Source organism: Phyllobates terribilis, unplaced genomic scaffold (assembly GCF_046119375.1).
Source record: "Phyllobates terribilis strain yellow unplaced genomic scaffold, ASM4611937v1 Scaffold_1__5_contigs__length_1240528914, whole genome shotgun sequence".
Taxonomy (NCBI): domain Eukaryota; kingdom Metazoa; phylum Chordata; class Amphibia; order Anura; family Dendrobatidae; genus Phyllobates; species Phyllobates terribilis.
The window spans coordinates 224,480,285-224,487,405 of record NW_027362761.1 but is presented as its reverse complement, the minus strand read 5'-3'; the positions used below and the strand labels follow the sequence as shown (position 1 = coordinate 224,487,405).

General features: G+C 41.6%; 1 pseudogene; it reads right to left on the bottom strand.

Annotated features, from left to right (window-relative positions):
* Positions 1 to 469: 469 nt before the first annotated feature.
* LOC141208750 (uncharacterized) lies at positions 470 to 2,789 on the bottom strand (annotated as a pseudogene).
* Between the last annotated feature and the right edge of the window lie 4,332 nt (positions 2,790 to 7,121).

Genomic DNA, 7,121 nt, shown 5'->3' with positions numbered 1-7,121 from the left:
TTGACTAGCACTTCTTCTATTTGTTGATGCAACGGTTGGGTAGTGACAGAGACCAACCAAAAGGACCATGCCTGTAACACCGATCAGCCACCATCTCCATATTTGAATTGGTCACTAAAAAGAAAGAACAGACTTATTATTCTCTGAGATAACACCTGTCTGCTGGAACATGTTCCCATTTTTCCTGTCCTGGTTTCATCATTATTAACACATTGTCTGCCCCTCTAGCAATCACCTCTAGAGGCTCTGGGGAACCTTTATCACCAGCTTGTTTTACCCAAATTTTTGCACCATCATTTAAAGAATGAGTGGAACCAAAACCTTTATCTCCTCTGACTGTTATTACTGTGGGGGCTGTTCCCTTGATCACCTTCATTTTCTGGATAGACATAATCAAAAATTGAGCCACCCTATCTCCTTTTTGAATCAACAAATCACTATCCCCACTATTCAGCAGGAGTACCTTAATTTAACCTTGATAGTCCTGATCTATCACTCCTCCCATCACCTGAATTCCCTTTAAGGCTAAACCTGACCTTGGAGCTATAAGACCAAAATGCTCAGGAGGCATTTGTAATCCTATAGCAGTTCTGATTGCCTTTACAACTCCTTTCTCTAATTTAATTTCCTCATGGGAATGTAGATCTAATCCTGCAGCTTGTGGAGTAGCCCTATAGGGTCCTAGAGTTCCTGGCTCCAACTCCCAATAGAGAACTGTCTGTTCTGTGGTAGAAGCTTTTAAGGGCATTATCTGTAAATTTGGGGTAATCATCCTAATTAATGGTGTTTCCTGTTCTCCAATTGGCCTGTTGCTAAGAATATTAAGGGCTTCATTTAAATGTTTTATTCACCCTTTGTAAGTTCCATCTCCCAATTTCTTTAATTGTTCTTTCAATAACCCATTCATCCACTCTACCAATCCTGCAGCTTGGGGATAATATGGGATATGAAAGATCCACTCAATGTTATGTTCTGAGCAAAATTCTGCAACCTTCTTGTTCCTGAAGTGACTACCATTGTCACTCTGAATCTGTAACAGAATTCCGTAGTATAACACTATGGTTTCCATTGTTTTGATGGTACTGTTGGCATTGGCCGCTTTACACAGACAAGCCATCATGTACCCGGAGTATGTATCCACAGCCGTGCATACATACACACATCCTCCATCTTGTGGAAGAGGACCAATATAATCCACCTGCCAAATTTGTCCCGGGAATTTGCCTCAGGCTACATGGAGCCTAACCGCATGGGAAATAGGTCTCTGTTGTGAATGTGGACACACTGGACATTTCATAATTGTTTCCTTGATTACATCTTACCTGAGGGGCACCCCTCTGGTTTGTGCACATTGATAAGTAGCTTTTTCTCCAAGATGTCCAAATTTCTGATGTGCCCATTGAGCCAATCCAAGTAGCTTTTCAGCTGAGTCAGGCTCCTCACTAGCATCAGCAACTGATATTTTGGAATGTTCATCCGCTATTGAATTGAAGAGTCTTTTCAGGTTATCTGAAGCACAATGATCATCAACGTGAAATACAGTCACTTTAAGTTTTTGCACAATTGCCCAAATATCTTGCCACAGTTCTTTCCCCCACACATCTTTGCTGTATATTTTCCAATCATTCTGAGGCCAAGTTGGTAACCAGGTAGTCAACCCATTCGCCACAGACCATGAATCTGTATACAAATTACATTCACTCAGTGACTCCTGTCTTAAGACACCGTAGATTGCATAAAGTTTTGCATATTGGCTACTCTTTCCCTCACCAGAGGTAACTAGCATCCTGTTGCTTACTGGCTGGCTGATACCCCACCGCTTTCCACACTCGATTATTACCCTGATATCTGGCAGACCCACAGTAAACCAAGCATGTTTTTTCTGTTCAGGACTAAATTGTTCAAAAGGAACCCCCCATGTTACCGGTGATTCCTTATGTGACCTTTGTAATTCTTGCTGCTGAACTCCCATAGGAACTTTAGCTATTTTCTCATGCAATTATGTAACCCCACTCACTCCTGGTTTTGCCCGGTCTTGAATATACCATTTCCATTTTATTACTGATGATTCCTGGGCATGCCCTATGCGATGGGTTTTTGCTGCGTATCCACTGCATGATTGGGATCTCTGGTCTGATTGTTACCTCATGTCCTATTGTTAATTGCTCTGTATCAATTAATGCCCAGTAACATGCCAATAGTTGACATTCAAAGGGAGTATAACGCTGAGCTGCTTCAGGTAATGTTCTATTTCAGAACCCTAATGGTACTTTGTTCCTTCCCTGTTTTTGCCACAAACTCCAATTAGCATATTGTTCCTGTACTGACACATTTAGTTCCACGGATTCATCTTCCAACACCGGCCACAAATCCAGTGCCTTTGGCACTGCTTCTTTTGCTCGTTCAAACGACATTTGCTGCTCCTCACCCCATTCAAACAGATACTTTTTCCTAGTTACCTTGTAAAGAGGTGTGAGTATTTGGCCAAGGTGTGGAATGTGCTGTCTCCAAAACCCAAAAAGTTCAATGAACTGTTGTGTTTGCACTTTGTCTCTAGGAACAGCAAAGTCAAGAATCTTCTTCCTAGACTTTGGTGTAATTTCTCTGTGTCCTTTGTTTCATTGGATACCAAGGAACTTCACTGTTTGTGCAGGTCCCTGCACTTTATTGAGATTTATTTCCCATCCTTTACTCCTCATATGTTCAATCAGTGCATTTAACTGCTGGGCCACTTCCTCCTCTGTTTCTCCTTGTACCATAATATCATCGATGTAATGAGATATCTGCATGTGTGATTGCACTTGCGCTGCATCCAATCTGCAGCGAACACTGACCGTGTGCATGTACCCTTAACCCAATGCATTGCGACCAATCATTGGCCAAAACACAGTAGGGAGCCTACTCCCAGCCTGGAATATCAACAGATATATTTACAACCTCTTTTTTCTTAAAGTAAGACATGTTTTACGCAATTTCACACACTTTTCTGAACTAACTGGAATTTGGTCTCAAAATTCCAGATTATCAGAATTTAGCTAAAATTAAGTCTTAACCCCTTTACGACATAGGGCGTATTAGTACGTATCTGTGCCCTGGGACTTATGGACCAGATACGTATTTATACGCCCTGGCGATTTCGCCCGCACACAGGCTGTGCGGGCGCGATCGCCGCCGGGTGTCAGCTGATTGTCACAGCTGACACCCGATGCTATGTGCTGGGAGCAGTCCCACACCACTCCCGGCACATTAACCCACGCAATGCTGCGATCGAAGTCGATCGCAGCATTGCGGTGGCTAAGGGGAGGTGATCGGAATACTCACCTCCTCTTCCAGCCTCAAGCGCTGTCTGCCGCGGCTTCCAGGATGTTGCCATGACGACCCGATGTCGTCATGACAACATCCGGGTCACCAGACAGCAGGAAGATTTTTGGGACATGCGCAGTGCATCTCCAAACTATCTTCTCCCTGTCCAGCGCTGACAGCCTGCATGGCATAGGGATGGTGCTCCATTCCTGTGCCATGCAGGCGATCAGAGAAAAAAAAGTGAAAGTCCCATAGTGGGACAAAGTAAAAAAGTAAAAAAATTGTCATAAAGTGAAAAAAAAAAAAAAAAAGTTGTAAAAATATAAAAAAAAAATAAAAAAAATAATCCACCAAAAATAAAAATATAATGTACCCATCAATAAATATTATTATAAAAAAAAGAAAAAACAAACAATAAAAGTACACATATTTGGTATCGCCGCGTCCGGAACGACCTGACCTATAAAACTGTCCCACTAGTTAACCCCTTCAGTGAACACGGTAAAAAATAAAAATAAAAAACGAAGTAAAAAACAATGCTTTATCACCATACCGCCAAACAAAAAATGGAATAACACGCGATCAAAAAGACGAATATAAATAAAAATGGTACCGCTGAAAATGTCATCTCGTCCCGCAAAAAACAAGCCACTATACAGATCCATCAGCCGAAAAATAAAAAAGTTATAGCTCTCAGAATAAAGCGATGCTAAAAAATAATTTTTTCTATAAAATTGCTTTTATTATGTAAAAGTGCAAAACATAGAAAAACTATATAAATGTGGTACCGCTGTAAACGTACTGACCCGAAGAATAAAGCTGCCTTATCAATTTTACCACACGCGGAACAGAATAAAAAAAAACAAAAAAACAATTCCTGAATTGTTGGTTTTTGTTTATTCTGCCTCCCAAAAATCGGAATAGAAAGCGATCAAAAAATGTCACGTGCCTGAAAATGGCACCAATAACTTCAACTCATCCCGCAAAAAAAAAGCCATCACATGACTCTGTCTGCCAAAATCTGGAAAAATTATAGCTCTCAAAATATGGCGATGCAAAAACTAGATTTTACAAAAAATGCGTCTTTTAGTTTGTGACAGCTGTCAATCATAAAAACCCGATATGATTCTGGTATCGCTGTAGTCGCACCAACACGAAGAATAAGGTCGTCTAATCACTTATACCGCACGAGGAACGGCGTAAAAAATAAACTCTCGGGTTAGGTTTGTGCTAGGGTTAGGGTTGGGCTAGGGTTAGGGTTGTGATGGGGTTGGGATTTTTTTCAAAAGTAAGAAAAAAAGACGACGATATGGCGACTAGTGTTGAGCGCAAGTGCTCGCTACTTGAGTTTGCATCGGGTGCTCTGGTATGCATTGAGTATCGTGGGTACTTGAGTGACATGCTCGAGTCTCCGCCCCATATGGTTCGCGGCCAAAAAAACTTTGCGAGGGATTGCCTGCCATGCACGAGCGATCCCTGCATGTTTTTTTTGGGTGTCTAATAACATGCGGGGCAGGGACTCGAGCATGTCACTCGAGCACACGCAGTACATGGTGCATACCTGAGTACCTCTCCATGTTGTGTTTGGAGAGCCCCTGTGTGCCTAAACATTGGAGCTCCCCCACAAGTGACCCCATTTTGGAAACTAGACCCCCCAAGGCACCTATCTAGATGAATAGTGAGCACTTGGAACCCCCAGGTGCTTCACAAATTAATCCGTAAAAATAAAAGTGTTTTTTTTTCCACTTTTTCGAATCAATTTGTGATGCACCTGGGGGTTCCAAGTGCTCACTATGCATCTAGATAGGTGCCTTGGGGGGTCTAGTTTCCAAAATGGGGTCACTTGTGGTGGAGCTCCAATGTTTAGGCACACAGGGGCTCTCCAAACACAACATGGTGTCCGCTAACAAATTGAATGGAAAATCGGCTTAAATTGTTAGCGGACACCATGTTGCGTTTGGAGAGCCCCTGTGTGCCTAAACATTGGAGCTCCCCCACAAGTGACCCCATTTTGGAAACTAGACCCCCCAAGGCACCTATCTAGATGCATAGTGAGCACTTGGAACCCCCAGGTGCTTCACAAATTGATTCGTAAAAATTTTTTAAAAAAATTCTTTTTCACTTTTTCATTTTTACGAATCAATTTGTGATGCACCTGGGGGTTCCAAGTGCTCACTATGCATCTAGATAGGTGCATTGGGGGGTCTAGTTTCCAAAATGGGGTCACTTGTGGGGGAGCTCCAATGTTTAGGCACACAGGGGCTCTCCAAACGCAACATGGTGTCCGCTAACAAATTTAAGCCGATTTTCCATTCAATTTGTTAGCGGACACCATGTTGCGTTTGGAGAGCCCCTGTGTGCCTAAACATTGGAGCTCCCCCACAAGTGACCCCATTTTGGAAACTAGACCCCCCAAGGCACCTATCTAGATGCATAATGAGCACTTGGAACCCCCTGGTGCTTCACAAATTGATTTGTAAAAATGAAAAAGTGGAAAAAAAAATAATTTTTCATTTTTACGAATCAATTTGTGAAGCACCTAGGGGTTCCAAGTGCTCACTTTGCATCTAGATAGGTGCATTGGGGGGTCTAGTTTCCAAAATGGGGTCACTTGTGGGGGGTTTCCACTGTTTAGGCACATCAGGGGCTCTCCAAACGCAACATGGCGTCCGCTAATTATTCAAGCAAATTTTACAATCAAAAAGTCAAATGGCGCTCCTTCCCTTCCGAGCCCTGCCGTGCGCCCAAACAGTGTTTTTTCCCCACATATGGGGTATATGCGTGCCCAGGGGAAATTGCACAACAAATTTTGGGGTCCATTTTTTCTTGTTACCCCTGTGAAAATAAAAAAAATTGGGTCTAAATTAACATTTTTGTGAAAAAGGTTAAATGTTCATTTTTTTCTTCCACATTCCAAAAATTCCTGTGAAGCACCTGAAGGGTTAATAAAGTTCTTGAATGTGGTTTTGAGCACCTTGAGGGGTGCAGTTTTTAGAATGGTGTCACTTTTGGGTATTTTCTGTCAAAAAGACCTCTCAAAGTGACTTCAAATGTCATGTGGTCCTTAAAAAAATGGTTTTGTTAATTTTGTTGGAAAAATGAGAAATCGCTGGTCAACTTTTAACCCTTATAGCTCCCTAACAAAAAAAAATTTTGTTCCAAAATTGTGCTGATCTAAAGTACACATGTGGGAAATGTTATTTATTAAGTATTTTGTGTGACATATCTCTCTGATTTAGGGGCATAAAAATTCAAATTTTGAAAATTGCAAAATTTTCAAAATTTTCGCCAAATTTCCGTTTTTTTCACAAATAAACGCAAGTGATATCGAAGAAATTTTACCACTATCATGAAGTACAATATGTCACGAAAAAACATTCTCAGAATCAGGGGAATCCGTTGAAGCGTTCCAGAGTAATTACCTCATAAAGTGACAGTGGTCAGAATTGTAAAAATTGGCCTGGTCATTAACGTGCAAACCACCCTCGGGGGTAAAGGGGTTAAGCCTTCTGCGTATCCCACTTCTGACACCTAATGTTTTTGCCAAGTATTTAAAGGGCTCGGATACGGCTTTAAAGAAGGTGATTAATTTTTATTATAATTAAATGATTACAGAAAATAGGAAATAGTGTAATATTGAATACACTTTTGCATAATATAAATCACAAAAGTAAAGTACTTCCAGTGCACACTATACAGGAAAATCTTCACCAGGAGCAACATACATCATCTGTCCGGGAAACATCAGTCGCGAGAAGCAAAACAGCGAAGACAGAGAAAAGTCCTGGGATGAATCCACACTGCGACGTCAGTGTGTC